This window comes from Oryctolagus cuniculus, chromosome 8, assembly GCF_964237555.1.
Source record: "Oryctolagus cuniculus chromosome 8, mOryCun1.1, whole genome shotgun sequence".
NCBI lineage: Eukaryota > Metazoa > Chordata > Mammalia > Lagomorpha > Leporidae > Oryctolagus > Oryctolagus cuniculus.
Genome location: NC_091439.1, coordinates 95,621,086 through 95,638,298, shown reverse-complemented (window position 1 = coordinate 95,638,298; position 17,213 = coordinate 95,621,086). Strand labels below are relative to the sequence as shown.

General features: G+C 37.8%; 1 pseudogene; it reads left to right on the top strand.

Moving 5' to 3' along the window:
* The first annotated feature begins 13,555 nt into the window (after positions 1-13,555).
* LOC100351087 (ADP-ribosylation factor 1 pseudogene) lies at positions 13,556-14,222 on the top strand (annotated as a pseudogene).
* The last annotated feature ends 2,991 nt before the right edge of the window (positions 14,223-17,213 follow it).

The following is a 17,213-nucleotide window of genomic DNA, read 5'->3' as shown; positions in this document are numbered from 1 at the left end:
CTTTAAATTTTTTTCATCTATATCTTATAACCTTTAAATTTTTACCATTGAGTTTCTTGAAGCTGCTGTGTATCTCAAGTGTACCCACAGGCCTACCTTTTCAGATCTTAGATAGGACTAGAAGACTTTAGAGAGGACTAGAATCATTCAAAAATGTAGACATGATGATGCTATCAGTTTTTTGTTTTATATTTAATGCTTTCATATAGCTCACGCAAATTCGTGAAGTGTTCCATATTTTTACAACTGACTGAACACCAAAAAGGAAACCTGTTGAAGTGAAATGGACGCAATGAGAAACGGTGACTTGATCAGCATAGCCCTGACTGTTAATGAACAACTTAATACATTATCCCTCTTAGTAGTTTTTTTGTCTGTTCTACTTAATATGACTGGTTTAATTCTGTAATTAATACACAGTTATTCTTAAGTGTTGAAATTTAACTGAAATGTGATCCCTGTTAAACATAAGAGTGGGAATAAGAGAGGGAAGAGATGTACAATTTGGGACATGCTCAAGCTGACTTGCCCCAAATGGTAGAGTTAGAAACATACCAGGGGACTCCAATTTAATCCCATCAAGGTGGCATGTACCAATGCCATCTCACCAGTCCAATTGATCAATTTCAGTTCACAATTGATCATAATGAAAGGACTGAGAGTCAAAGGAAGCACATAAACAAGTCTAGTACCTGCTAATACTAACTGATAGAATAAATAAAGGGGAGAGTGATCCAACATGGGAAGCGAGATACTCAGCAGACTCATAGAATGGTGGATGTCCTAAACAGCACTCTGGCCTCAGAATCAGCCCTAAAGGCATTCCAATCTGGCTGAAAAGCCCATGAGAGTATTTCAGGCATGGAAAGCCAAGACACTCTGGCAAAAAAAAAAAAAAAAAAAAAAAAAAAAAAAAAAAAAAAACACCCTAAATGAAAGATCTCTGTGAGTAAGATCCCAGTGGAAAGAACAGGTCTTCAAAGGAGGAGGTACCTTTCTCTGAAGGGAGGAGAGAACCTCCACTTTGACTATGACCTTGTCTAAACAAGATAAGAGTCGGTGAACTCAAAAGGCTTCCATAGCCTTGGAAACTCATGACTGGAGCATAGGGAGATTACTGATGCCATAGACAGGAGTGTCAATTGGTAAAGTCAACAACAGGAGTCACTGTGCACTTACTCCTCATGTAGGATCTCTATCCTTAATGTGCTGTACATTGAGATTTAATGCTATAACGAGTACTCAAACAGTATATTTCACTTGTGTTTCTATGGGGGTGCAAACTGTTGAAATCTTTACTTAATGCATACTAAACTGATCTTCTGTAAAAAAAAAAAAAAAGAAGAAGAAGAAATTATCAATTCCCAACTTGACTCTCACTGGGATTAAACATGACAATAGGTCTGATCTGATTTCATCATCATTTAAAAAATCATCTATTATTTTTCACTTTATGTTTGTGTGGGAGCAAACTCTTGAAATCTTTACTTAATGTATGCTAAACTGATCTTCTGTATACAAAGAGAATCAAAAATGAATCCTCATGTGAATGGAAGGGGAGAGGGAGTGGGAAAGGGGAGGGATTCGGGTGGGAGAGACGATATGGGGGGGGAAGCCATTGTAATCCATAAGCCGTACTTTGGAAATTTATATTCATTAAATAAAAGTTAAAAAAAATTTTTCAAAAAAAAATTACTATAATGATTATTAACAAATAAAAACATGATAAAGTATAGTTATTAAAATGTTAAGTACAAATATATATAGTAAGTATATCTATTATGAATTTAATAGTATGTCTAGGAAAGTAATGTTAATCACTGAGAGAAACATTATAAGTAGATGAAGAAAATGTGTACAAGTAATATATTGAAGAGATGTTCAATAATGTTACAAGTGAATAGGACTCCATGAAAAGAATTGCTAATTCAAGCACAATTTGCTTTAGTGCTGCTGAAAACCAGCTAGTCTGTGTGAATAACAACGGTATTACTTGTAGATTCAGTGTTTAACTGCTGGCATTTATTAAGCCCTGGCTACTCATATAGTCAAACATTATACAAAGTGTTTCACATGCATTAATCTCATTACTTTCTCATTTTAAAAAAGCAAATTAGGTAGGCAAATTATTCCCCCATCAACGAGGAAGGAATCACTGCCCAAAAAGATGAGTAACTTGTCAAGTTTATTCAGCAAGATAGAAAACAAATCACTGGAAAAAACCTTAAGGATCTTTGTGTGCCATTGTCTATTGCACTATCCATTAGGATAGATAGTCCCTCAGAATGTATCAACTGTTTGACATCTGAATGAACCACAGACTGCCTGAAACATGCCCACACAATGTGAAATTGTAACACACATGGGATAATATAGGATCATGCTCTCCAAGTAAAATTGTCTCTATGATGTTTGTGTATATACCTGCATGGTTCTATGATTAAGAGAAGATGATGTTTTTGTTAATAAATTTGCAGAAATTAGAAATTCTGTATTTTTTAGCAATGTTATAGAAAGTCTTCTGAGCTCTCTTATCATCAAAGATAATCTCTGAGTGAAACATTGGCTATCTCACTAAAACTGTTACTTTCACATTATACTCTTCAAAATTTAGCAGACTGATCCACATAATTCCTGTGGATGGGTCTCCATTCGAGGCTCTCTGAAGAAAAGTATGGCATGCAAAAAGTTTCTGCCTGTTGATGTCAGCCTGGTTCATGTTTATTTGGGAGGAGAATGTAAAGTAGTTGTAATGATATAGTAGAATGGGCAATTGATCATGATTCACTGTAATCATTTTATTCATTCTATGTTCTAGCAGGAAATCAGGTCCAGTATTAGAGATCTCAAATATAGTCCTTTATTCAGTTTCTACATGTTTAGTAGGTACCAGCTATACACAGTACTCTCTGTTTGATGGAAGGTGTATCCAAGAGATCATTCTCATATTCATTTTATAGCCTATCTATAGAAGGTAAGAATATATATATCAAATATATAATATATATGTATATATACACACATACGTGTATATATAATAAAAACCAGCATAGTATAAGAATTTGCCATGACATTATAAAAATAACCTAAATTTAAGAATTACTTAGGCCAAAAAGGGAAGTTTAGTATCATGTTCCTTTACACTTGTGAGACTAAGTTTTCTTATCTGTAAAATGAAAATTAAAAATAAATTACAGGGTGGGCATTTGTTTTAGTGTTTAAAATGCCAGTTAAGAGATCCATTTCCCACATTGGTGGTTCAATATCCATCCTGATTCTTGACTCCAGCTTCCTGCTAATGCAGACCCTGGGATGCAGCATTGATGACTTAATTAATTGGGTTCCTGTCACCCTGATAGGAGAGCCAGATTGAGTCCCAGCTGCCAGCATCAGTCCCATGTGGGGCTGTTGAACTCATCTAAGGAATGAAATCACAGATGGAAGCTCTTATCTCTCTGCTTCTCAAATTTAAAAAGATAGCTTATGATGCTTTTGTAAGCATAAAGTAATGATACAATAAACATAATATTGGCTAATACATGAAAAATGAACATATATGCAGTGAATAGCATGGATTGTTACATAAAAATGCATACAACATATGAAATTATGTATTTAAATAAGTGAAAGTATAATTTTATTTATAAAGCAACAAATCTACTAGAATGTAAAAGAGATGTTTAAATTTTAGTATCTTTCTCATCTAATCTCTTGTCTTTCTCCTACCAAAAGAAAATGATGAGAGCCTTCAGATGAAATGGCATGCATGAAATGACACAGCTAAAGGGTTTTCAGAGCTCAACAGTGTTGAGATGGCTTCGAGCTTTTGAGGGATGCTGTGGGAAGGGTGGAGGGTAGGGAAGTGATAAATGGTGCACAAAGACAACCAGTGTTATGCCAAAAATAAACTTTTTAAAAGCCTCCGAAATAGGAAAAGTATTAAGAAATATTATTTAGACAACTTAAGGTGATATGTCATATTTATTTGTATTTTTGAATTTAATGGGAAACTACATGAAGAGATTATGTTTACAAGAAAGTTTTTCAGTGATTATGAAACATATTTTGCCAAAAGAGAGAGTCTGCACTTGTGATTTTAATTACTCCACTCAGGAGATTACTGAAGAACTCAAATGCTCTTTCCAGAAAATTTGTGAATGGGACTTTAACTTGAATTCCATTTAATATATTTATGAAATCTGATGAGTTCCAAGAAAAAACTAGTATATTTGAAAAGAAGCTAGCATATTCAATTTTTTTTTATTTTTATTTTTTATTTTTGACAGAGTGGACAGTGAAAGAGAGAGACAGAGAGAAAGGTCTTCCTTTGCCGTTGGTTCACTCTCCAATGGCCACCGCGGCCAGCGCGCTGATCCGATGTCAGGAGCCAGGTACTTATCCTGGTCTCCCATGGGGTGCAGGGCCCAAGCACTTGGGCCATCCTCCACTGCACTCCCAGACCACAGCAGAGAGCTGGCCTGGAAGAGGGGCAACAGGGACAGAATCCGGCGCCCTGACCAGGACTAGAACCCTGTGTGCTGGCGCCGCAAGGCGGAGGATTAGCCTAGTGAGCCGCGACGCCGGCCTTCAAATATCTTAATCACAGACACTGATAATAAAAGAAGTACTTTGCTTAACTGCACACAAAGGGAGCAGGCATAATATTTATATTACTAAAGTTGGTTAATGCATTTACAACAGCATGTTATTTAGAGAAACATAGTTTCCTTTGTCTTCTTTTGATAAATAAATTTGACATTGCAGAAAATGTATTCAATCTGTATTTAAGGTGTATAAATTTTAAATATAAGTATTTATACATTTATCGAGGAAAAAAAGTACCACCAAAGAATACCATCAGGGATTTTGTTATACTCATGTCATCTTACAGACCACAGCAGTCACTTGTAAGAATCATCTTTGTCTTCACCTTATGTCAATAAAAAAATTCTCTTACTGGTTACTTTATGTGTTCACATAATAAAAGAACAAACTAACTCTCCATTGGTAGGAGCTAGAACTGTGATTTGAACCCATACAGAAACCAATGGGCCCATATTTAGATAAAGCTCTGAATTTACTTCTCCAAGACAGTTCCTGGCATGTCTACAAAATTATTCTGAAATGTAAAATCTTTGGAGAAAAAAGCCTCAATTTTAGAATAGAACTGAAAATCATCAATGGGTAATAATGAAACAAACCAAAAGTTAACCCACAACTTGAAACCACTGGTATTTCTTTTAGAAGATAATGTACAGTAAGTCCCAATATATATAGATTATTATGCGGTTTTCAAATTTCTTACCTGAACTTTCCAGTAAGAACTGTAATAGCACTCATTTGCTGTGAGAAACAAGCTGAACTTAAATAAAACCTAACTTGGTGAGAGTAATATGAGAATAGAATCTTACATGAAAAGCAGATTATAAAGATTTGTTAACACATAACATTCTCCACCCATTATGTTAGGAAGCTTATTATTAAAAGTATATCCTTCTACTGTTTCCCTGACAATTATTTATTTTTAGTGCTGCCTTGATATCATAAATATTTCTAAAGGATGGCTGATATGATTAATAATCTTTAGATTATGAAGGACTCATCATGATTAACATTTTAGGATTATTATAAAGATATACGTGAAGGATGCTGTTTCATGAAGCAATTCAGTTTAAGACGCTTATTGGACACCTGCATCCCATATCAGAGTGCCTGGGTTAAAGTTCTGTCTCCTGTCTCCATCTCAGCTTCCTGCTAGTGTGCACCCTAGGAGGTATTAGGTGATAGCTCAAGTAGCCGGGTCCCTGCCACCCACATGGGAAACCTAGGCTGAGTTCCTGGCTCCTGGCTTCATCCTATCCCACCCCTAACTGTTTGGAAACTGAAAAAGTGGACTCTCTTGGTCTTTCTTTCTGTCTCTGTCTCACTCTCTGGGTTTAAATAAATAAATAAATAAATTTTAAAATAATTAGAGAAATACTTTAAAGTATCATGCTAACATATATATCATACTAACATATAGTAAAACTTGAAGCAGCTGTGTTAATATCAAATAAAGTAAATTTTTGGAGCAAACAATATCATTGTGGGAAAGAAGGTCATCTTATAAAGGTTTCATTATTGCAGCCATAACAATGTGTATGTCCCTTACTGAGTAACAAATAAATGAAGTAAATCAACAGAGTTTGAAAGAGAAATTATATTTGTTGATTATGATAACCTTCCCTCAAATAAATAGGAAATTACTAATAAGTCTATATTGTTTATGGAAGAATCTTGAAGATTAAAAATAAATATATTTCAATGCAGTGCTTTTTTTAGGCAATAAAGTGTCCTTTCTGGGCATTTTTGCTTGCATCAGATTTGTAAATACTTGCTTTCTTGTTTTCATTTTTTTTTTTTTTTTTGACAAATTCTGTTAAGTTTTCTTCCAGATGAATCAATTGTGGACAACACTAAGCTGAATGTGTGTGTGTGTGTTTTTTGTTTGTTTGTTTGTTTGTTTGTTTTGACAGGCAGAGTGGACAGTGAGAGAGAGAGACAGAGAGAAAGGTCTTCCTTTGCCGTTGGTTCACCCTCCAATGGCCGCCGCGGCCGGTGCACCGCGGCCGGCACACCGCACTGATCCAAAGGCAGGAGCCAGGTGCTTGTCCTGGTCTCCCATGGGGTGCAGGGCCCAAGCACTTGGGCCATCCTCCACTGCACTCCTGGGCCACAGCAGAAAGCTGGCCTGTAAGAGGAGCAACCGGGACAGAATCCGGCGCCCCGACCGGGACTAGAACCCGGTGTGCCGGCACCGCTAGGCAGAGGATTAGCCTATTGAGCCACGGCGCAGGCCACTAAGCTGAATTTTTAACCTCTATTTTGGAGGTCTTATTTAAATTATTTAGTAATGGATTATGTATAATCCCACATGTAAAGGAATTATCCAGTATAACACAATTCTTAACTTGTCTGCTCATATTTGTTTAAAGATTTATTTATTTAAAAGAGTTACACAGAGAGAGGAGAGGTAGAGAGAGAGAGAGAGAGAGAGAGGTCTTCCATCCGATGTTTCAGTCCCCAGTTGGCTGCAATGGCCGGAGCTGCGCCAGTCCGAAGCCAGAGGCAGGAGCTTCTTCCAGGTCTCCCACATGAGTGCAGGGGCCCAAGGACTTGGGCCATCTTCCACTGCTTTCCCAGGCCATGGCAGGGAGTTGGATAGGAAGTGGAGCAGCCAGGTCTCAAACCAAGGCCCATAGGATGGTGGCACTCCAGGCCAGGGTGTAAACCTGCTGTGCCACAGCACCGGCCCCCAACTGTCTGCTCATTTGAGACTTTGATTCTTTGCATCCTCTTTCATTTCTTTGTACTCTGACTTTGTTATTAAACAATAGACAGTATTATTTTATATATGTTTTAGTGTTTATATAAAATATTTTGTCAAATATCATATGTGTGTAAAGCGACTTGATAATAGGAGCACATGGTATTGAATCTTGGCCTTTTCCCTAACTCATTTTATCCATTTCCTTTGTGGAGTTATCAGTGTTTACTTCTCACACAAATTGCTTCACCAAAATCCTTGTTCAGAGTGACTGCCTTGAGGAATTCAAAATAGTTATATTGAAGAAGTTTTAAGCCAGATTCTGTTAAGGCTCCATGGCTGATAGAAGTAGGGTGGTGATATCATTTATCATGCCCTAAAATCATGGTTACTGTTACATTAGTTTTTTTGCAAATTATGGTTGGATACAGAGAGAAGAGGATAGATTAGCTTATTCAAAATCTAATACTGGATAAATATGGAAAAAATATAGCTTCAAGAATTACATAGTTGCTAGCTGTGTTTGTTTCTCTTAACAACTAAAAGATAGAAAATAACAGAATCAATTCAAGCTCCTGTAACTCAGGGCACAATCCGAAGCAGAGGCGAAAAAGAACTTCATGTCTCAAAGCAAGATGTTGACTTGGGAAAATGACAATGCATTCTGAAGTTTTAGCAGTACTTGCAATTCTCCATGAAGTCTACAATGCCAATGCCAAGGCATAGGATGTGGACAACTAGGTGGTTGTGTTTGAGAACCTCAAACTTCCATATTCCTCATAACCCTATCGATCAGTTGAAGATTCCCTTCTCTTTGGAAGGTAACAGCAGCATTCCTTTGTTGGAGACCATGTATATGACTAAGCTCAAATTTATAACATGAAAAATCCTTAGTATATGCCACCCTCATGTCTTGGAGGATCTATGCAGAGATTCACAATACAATATATAACTGATAATATATACTATGTATTACATTATATATAGCATAATACATTATCCATTATATAGATAGTATATGTCTCATTTAGGTCATGCATAATGGAAGACAATAGGTTTTTTTTCTCTTTATGTTTTTATGCATTGGTTTTGTTGATCATAAGAAAATAAAGTTTGGGATCAGTGTTGTGTTGTAGTGGGTAAAGCTTCCACCTGTGATGTCAGCATCCCATATGCATGCCAGTTCTTTTCCTGGCTGCTCCACTTCTGATCCAGCTCCCTGCTAATGGCTTGAGAAAAGCAGCAGAAAAGGGTCCAAGTTTTTGGGCCCCTGACACTCACACCAGAGACCCAGATGAAGCTCCTGGCTCCTGATCTTGCCGGGCTCAGCCCTGGCCTTCGCTCCATCTGAGGAATGAAGCAGCAGATGCACAAGATGCACAATCTCTCTCTCTCTCTCTCTCTCTCTCTCTCTCTCTCTGTGCCTCCCTCTCTCTCTGGAACGTTTTCAAATCAATAAGTAAATCTTTAAGTAAAGGAAAGAAAGGTACCCATTTAATACTCTGGTTAATCACTTGTCTCAGATCACTAATCCCACAATCCGTAATTTCCCCCAGTTCCTCAAGGGTATGAAATGCCGTGATATTAGCTACACATACCTGCTTACTCCTCCACCTTTTTTGTGTCTCTTTTTGTAGCTCTATATTGTTACTCCATTGTGTTAATTATTATTTGTATGTTATTATTTATCATATATCTTGATATCTGTACAGAAAATAATCATGATTTCATTCTAAAAATTTATCTGTGCTATTTTGAACCTATTAGTTTTAACACAGATTTCAGAATTAATTTAACTTCAAATAATTTATTAATTATTTGATAATTTATATCTTAAGAAACTAACTCTTTTATATTAGATTTATTATGAGATAGATCAAGTTAGTCATAGGATATAATTCAAGGCTATTTAAAAAAAAATTTTTTTTGACAGGCAGAGTTAAGACAGTGAGAGAGAGAGAGATAGAGAGAAAGGTCTTCCTTCCATTGGTTCACCCCCTAAATGGCCGCCACGGCGGACACACTGCACCGATCCAAAGCCAAGAGCCAAGTACTTCCTCTTGGTCTTCCATGCGGGTGCAGGGCCCAAGGACTTGGGCCATCCTCCACTGCCTTCCCGGGCCACAGCAGAGAGCTGGACTGGAAAAGGGGCGACTGGGACAGAATCTGGAGCCCCAGCCAGGACTAGAACCCAGGGTGCCGGCCCCACAGGTGGAGGATTAGCTTAGTAAGCCATGGCACTGGCCGCTATTTAAAAATTTTACTTCAATTTCTTGTTGGTGTGTAATACTTCAACTCACTGTTGTATATTGATTTTATATCCAGCAATCCTGATGAACTTCTTTTTGATGTGAATAATTTGTCAGTTCTTATGTTTTAAGAATGACATATATATTATATTTTATTGTAACTAGATTATTCTGCTATTTCACTGATTAAAACACCAAATTCAAAATCACATTGCAGAGATGTTAAAAGAAACTTTTCTTAATCCTAATTACAAAGAAGCCTTTCTAATCTTTTAACATTTCCTAGGAAATTTTCTGATAGTGCTTTTTATTTTGTTTTAAAAGCTGTTGCTGGCCGGTTCCATGGCTCACTAGGCTAATCCTCTGCCTGCGGTGCCTACATCCCAGAAGTGCACCGGTTCTGGTCCCCATTGCTTCTCTTCCAGTCCAGCTCTTTGCTGTGGCCTGGGAGGGCAGTGCAGGATGGCCCAAGTGCTTGGGCCCCTGCACCCACGTGGGAGACCAGGAGGAAGCACCTGGCTCCTGGCTTCGGATCGGCGCAGCGCCAGCCTTAGCGGCCATTTGGGGAATGAACCAACGGAGATAGGGCCTTCCTCTCTCTCTCTCTCTTCCTCTCTCTCTCTCTCACTGTCTGTAATTCTATCTGTCAAATAAAAATACAAAAGTTGTTGCATCAATTTTTCATCTGACCAAATAAATTCACTAATTAATAAGACAGCATTGGATTAAAGCTATGGCTTGTCTACATTTATTGCTATGATTTTACCATTTTAACTTAGAATTGCATTTTTAAGACATTTTGCTCAAAGATGAATCTGGGGGCTGGCACCGTGGCTCACTTGGTTAATCTTCCGCCTGTGGCGTCAACATCCCATATGGGCGCCAGGTTCTAGTCCCAGTTGCTCCTCTTCCGGTCCAGCTCTCTGCTATGGCCTAGGAAGGACGTGGAGGATGGCCCAAGTGCTTGGGCCTCTGTACCCCTATGAGAGACCAGGAAGAAGCACCTGGTTTCTGGCTTTGGATCGGCGCAGCGCCGGCCATAGTGGCCATTTGGGGGGTGAACCAACGGGAGGAAGACCTTTCTTTCTGTCTCTCTCTCTCACACTAACTCTATCTGTCAAATAAAAAAATAAATAAATAAATAAAAGGTAAATCTGAAAAGCATGAAAATTTTACTATGTCAAGAATCTCCAGCATTAGAGGCCAATATTTTATAAGTCTTTATATATTCACTTTTAATTTACTGCAGACTAAAATTTATCTCAAAATTTTACTTAGTGTTGTATATTTGAATTCTTATGCATTTATTACAATGCTAATATCAATTTATTTCTGACACCAGAGATAGCAAAAAAACTCTTTCAAGCTATGCATTTAGTATTGTGTAAGAATTTGCAGATATTGTCCTTTGTTAGTCAGTTCTCAGTTGATTCAAATGCCCTTGGCAAATATTTACAATGAAGTCTTGCAAACACATTAGAGTTCTTCAAGTTTCTGGCTTTATTTACTTTCATGATCCAAAAAAATTTACAATAGAACTATAATAATATATGCTTCCTTCCCCAACACACACACACACACACTTTCAAAAGGTCTGTTACACCATCTCGCTCACACTGCCCAGTGTGAAGAAAAATCAAGAATCTTCCCCTTTAGTTCTGAGTATACCACCATATGATATAAAGACAGGATGTAGTAGATGGTGGATAGATGTACAGATTTTAGTTTGAGTACGTAAACACACACAGAGAAAAACCCTCATATCTTTGAACATGAGAGCTTTAGCTTCCTTATACATTTTTCTCATCATTTTGTGAAGATTGTACAATATACAGTAAATTTCTATATGAAAAGTCTTTCCTAGTGTTTTTGTGCTTTGAATCAATTTAGAATCCTAATTGAACTATTTTGAAACAATAGTATTTTAAGACCTGGAAAATGTTTTCTCTTATTAAATTTCAAATGTAAATTATTTCCAAAAAATGTTAAAACACATTAGGATTATTATATCTTGTGTCTGATTTTGGTTCTTGCTCTTGTTTGGTTTTGTTACTTTCCAATGAAACCAGGGAGTACTCAGGAAGTGTTTGAGAAAAAAGCATTTTCTAGTTTATTTTGAAACTAGTTACATTTTATTTTAATACACTCAAAGTTTATATCAGAGAATGTTGTATATTACTTTAAGTATAATGGAATATTTTTGTAAACGCTTATAGCAAAAAGGTAGTAATAATTTATACCACTGTACTATTTAAATTATTTTAAAGCATGTTAATGAACTTTATGTGCTGCTAATGAAATTTTCTTGAACTATTAGTATATTCGTATTGCTCTTTTAAGTTAAAATAGCACTAGTCCAACCTGAAAAAAGCTTTTCTTGACTATCATGGAAACTGGTGATTAAAAATTTGTAATAAAAATGTTGCATATTTATCTTGGTTTTGTATATCTATGCATACAGAAATACACAAATATAGTTTGTTTTATAATACATATTTGTTTAACATATATGTATATGTTATATATTTGTGTGAATGTAACAAAGTGTCTTGTATACATAAATGTATCTGGATAGACTTTGTTTTTACTCTAATAAGAAAACTGAAAAGCTTAAGTTTGGACCCATGGCAAGCACTGTTAGACTCTATCCACATGAGGGCGGCATATCCTAAGGAAGTCCCCAGTGAGACCCAATTTTAGCCTACTGCTAAACATTCACAACTGTAAATCTGTGTATGAGAAAAACATGAAACTTGTAAAATTTAAATAAAATTAAAACAAAAGAGTACACATTTGTTTATTACAGTTTTGAAAATTCTTTCAACACAGTTTCTGGTTGAACCCTCACAAAAGTTCTGTGAACGCTAACCTTATTTTATAGATGAAGAAGTCAAAATCAGAGCTGAGAACTTGACAGTCGGAAGCTGGAATCAGGGCCCATGTGCAACAATTACGTATTCCTCATTGTACTACATTTTGACTACAAAACGATGATAAAAGCAGAGGCAGAAACTTCTGTAGATTTTTTTCTACTCCATCATCATCACAGATGTCATGTATACATAGAGAAATTGACCTTGCAATGAAAGCTACTTTCAGGTGAACATGAGATTTCAAGACATCATTAGCTTCTAATTTCTGTTGTAACCAAAAGCTAGAATCCCAACTAAATGGAGGAATTCATGGCTTGCACTTTTCCATTCCTTATCTCCCTCCAAAGGAACTGGCTGCATATCCCTGTTATAAGATTAAATAAGAAGTGTTCTGGCCTCATGTCTCTCCTAAATTTATTGGAATGGACAGGGCACTGACTTTCCAAGAACTATTAAGCTGGAAGTTTCAAACTCTTCTCTTGTACTTCTTAGAATTTTCACCATGTTTGTTAAAAGCAGTATCATTTAGGTATATAGTCCTTCTAATCATGCCTCAAATTACAGAAGTATTATGAATTTTGAAGTTATATGTAAATCAAGATAATGGGTTTTACTTCCATTCTAATGGAAAGAGAACTTAAATATTCAAATTGATTGTTCTATGTAGGAATCATTTGTATAAGAATAGTTTTCTCATGAAACTTCAATTCTGGAAGGTAATTTACAAGATCATTTAAGATAAAATAAGATACTTCTTTTTATTATTAAAGTACTTGCAACCTACCTGAAATCATTTTTATTGTCCTGTGCATTTAATCATGCCTAGTGTATTTTTGAACTCTGAATCTATTTTCTTACATGCCCCAGAAAAAAATAATTCATCTGGGCAGGAGAGTTTGTGGGAAAAAATGACACTTTAAAATTAATGCTATGAAATTTATCTAACCTAAAACCTGTTTGCAAAGTTATTTCTTTGCTAAATTTCAGGGTGAAAGTGATGTTGTTTTCACTTGTAATAATTGTTTTATAATATTGCACATGGTCAGATAAACAAACTTAATTGGGAATATATTCATATTTATGTTTCATTTTCTTCTGGGATGACAAATTTGATAAACGTTGTCTAGATGAATGGAAGAACGGTGAATTCTCTGTAAGAAAGTTGTATCATTCAACTTGGGTCAAACACACTAATGATATTATTATGATCTCCAATACAGCTACTTTTAACTTGCTGATTTTGTACTATAAGTGTAGCTCAAAGTTTCATGTGTATTATCATGTATCTTTGCCAACCTCTTCAAAGGCCTTTTTGGCCACAAGGAAATGCGCATCCTGATGACGGGCCTGATGCTGCAGGGAAGACGAGGATTCTGTACATGCTGAAGCTCGGTGACATCGTGACCACCACCCCCACCACAGTTGCACGTGGAGACCATCGACTACAAGAACATCAGCTTCCCGGTGTGGGACATAGGTGGCCAGGACAAGATTCAGCCACTGTGGCGCCACTACTTACTTCCAGGACACCCAAGACTTGATCTTAGGGGTGGATAGCAATGACAGAGAGCCTGCGAACGAGGCCCAGGAGGAGCTCATGAGGATCCTTGCTGAGGATGAGCTGGGAGATGCAGTCCTCCTGTTGTTTGGCAACAAGCAGGGCCTCCCAGACGCCATGAACGCAGCTGAAATCGCAGACAAGCTGGGGCTGCACTCCACAGGAACTGGTACATTCAGGCCACCTGCACCACCGGCAGGGACTGGCTGTCCCATCAGCTCCAGACCCAGAAGTGAATGAGAATCCCCACCCCCACCCCCTCCTCTCCACCCTCAGCCGCCCTCTCAGGTGGCAAACGTGCGACTCTGGGGTCCTGAGTGCCAGAAGCTGAATCCATGGGTGGGTCACAGTGTGCATCGCTCCCTGCTGTCTCTGTGCAGAGGAAGCCTGCAGCCAGGTTCCTATTTAATGTAGTTTCTGTTTCCCCGGGGCAGTTTCTGGTACTCCTATGCAATATTATTCAGCTATTATTATTATTATTATTATTATTATTATTATATTATTGTAAAAAGAAAATCAACTCACTGTTCAGTACTGAGAAGGGGTTTGGGTGCATGGACACCTGCCCTCCAGGAGTCTGTGACTGTGTTAAATTAAGACCTGGACGTGTCTCTGGGTGTTAGATCCGCTAAGATTCATTTGATGGTTGGTTTTAATGCGAACTCAGTGCATTTTTAAAAATAGTTTGAAATACAAGACGAGAACACTGGAACACACAGCAGGGAGAATGCCTAGCGTGGAGTTTGCAGTAACAGCCTGAGTGCTGGGCCTTCGGATCCTCTGCTCCCCTTTGGGGACAAAACCACCCCATGATGCACTCTGCAAGGCTGTCTTGGGTCTCCCTGCATTCCGTGGCGTTGTGCTGTGCTTCTGCTCACATGGCCACCTTGGGGAGGGGGCTGGGAGGCCACGCCGTCCAATTCTCCCCTCAGGCATCCCTTGGTGAAGCAGGCAGCCAGAGCAGGAGCCTGTCATTCCTGGCACTTGCTCAGACATGGTGGCAGCGATGTGTGGGGTCTGGCCAGCAGGAGTGCAAGCTGAGAGGGTTGGTCCCGGAAGCACCCCCACCTCCATTTGTGAAGTGGTTTTCTCTCCCTCAGCCTGAAAAGGTCCAATTTGCCATCAAAAAAGACCTCTACTTTTTTCTTTTGTATTTTGGTAAACACTGAAGAAGCTAGAGCTGTTAAATTTTTGTGGGGGAAACCTCAGAATTGTTTTATTTGGTGTTGTGGGACCTCTTACTGCTCTCAATACAGGATTAGTGATCAACTGTTTTGTATATAAAATAAGAATTATTTATTTATTTGATAGGCAGAGTTACAGAGAGAGAGAGAGACAGAGGCAGAGACAGAGGCAGAGACAGAGAGATCTTCCATTCTCTGGTTCACTCCCCAATGGCTCCAACTATGGGAACTGGATGTGTCTGAAGCCAGGAAGCAGGAGCTTCTTCTGAGTCTCCTAAGTGGGCACAGGGGCCCAAGTACTTGGACCATCTTCCACTGCTTTCCCAGGCACATTAGCAGGGAGCTGAGTCAGCAATGGAACAGACAGGGCTCATACTGGATGCCAGTGTCGCAGGTGACAGCTTTACTATTCCATGCCACAATCCTGGCCCCTGTACATATTTTTTTTTAATTTATTTATTGACCTAGTTTTAAAAAACTATTTTTTACTATTTTAATTTATTTTGTTTCTCTGGGTCATTTGTAACTTCTGTTGCTTCATATTTATATTTATAAATTTCTGTTATGTGAAGGTTACATTCAGCTTTATCATAAACAGGATTCCACACATCAAATAATTTATCACCCTCCACAAGAGGAAATCTTTTGTAAAATTTAGTTTCTTTATTCATACCTTTCTCTTTCCCATCCTATGTGCAATGGGAACTTTAATATTTTTCCGGTCATTTTCATATCTTTTTCAAGTCCTGGGTTTTATTAGAAAATTTAAGGGTTCCTGGTCACGATCTATAATTAAGCTCTTCTTTAAGCTTTAAGTTGTTCTGTTTCTTTTGCTTTCAAATTGCACCATCTTTCTCATTCATGTGTGTGTCTATTACATACACATGATCATTGCAACCAGCAAGAGACCTTAAATGTATTTCATGAAAAGTGGGAAAACTTCTCCATCTCTTTTCTAGCTTTTCCCATTTTCCTATCCCCCTAGCTAATTTTATTGTTGTACTTTTCCTCCTCGTTTTCTACTCTCCCACACATATGTACACACACATATTTTTATACATATGTGAGGTTGTGTTCGTTCCTGTGCATACAAGGGAGTTTCCAAAAGTCCAGGGACAGAGCTGAGTTGTGGAGGAGCAAGTTCAGCTGCCACGAGGGTCATAGCCATCCCACATCCCATGTCAGAATGCTTGGCTCCAGTCCTGGCTACTCTACACTAGTGACCCAGTTTCCCAATGGATGATGGTCCATGTACACGGGTTCCTGATACCCAGTCAGGAGACCCAAATGGAGTTCCTGGCTCCTGGCTTCCATCTTGCCTCACTGTGGCTGTTGGAGGACATTAGGGAAGTGATCCAGTGAAAGGAAGGATTCTCTCTCTCTGTCTCACCCTGTCTCTGTGTCACTTTGCCTTTCAAATAAATAAATAAATGAAGGAATAATTCCTAGAAATGGAAAGAAAATATAATGCATATTTTCATGACTTTTCAAAACACTTTCAAATACAAATATATTTGTATTATATTTGATTGTGTCTGATGTTGCTGTGTTTTTATTAAAATATTGTTACATTGCATTATACAAATTAATATCGAGAAAGTGAAAAGTTTAGAAAGTACCATTGTCAGCTGGAAGCAGGCCTTGGACTGTCACCTTGGCCATGTTCTCTACTCAACATAAAGCATTTCTTGGAACATCTTTATCAGATAAGGTCACTCCATAACTGGATAAATGAGGCATAAAGATCACTCTGAAATCATGTTTAAACTCAGACTAAAATAAGGACATTATGAAAGCACAATAATTTTGCACCTCCCTCTCAAATAACAATGAAATCTTTGGCTTCAATTCACTCCACTTACCTCCTAGATAAAGTTACCCATCATCTCAACAGAACAATGAAATAAATATTTAGTGTGTTGCATGATGGTAAGCAATGTAGAGAAAATTACAAGACAGGAAAAGGGAAGTGGAATGGGAAGCAGACTAGCAGTGACAGTAAAAGCTTAGAACGTTCTAAGTATTCGTCCCTTAGGATTCTGT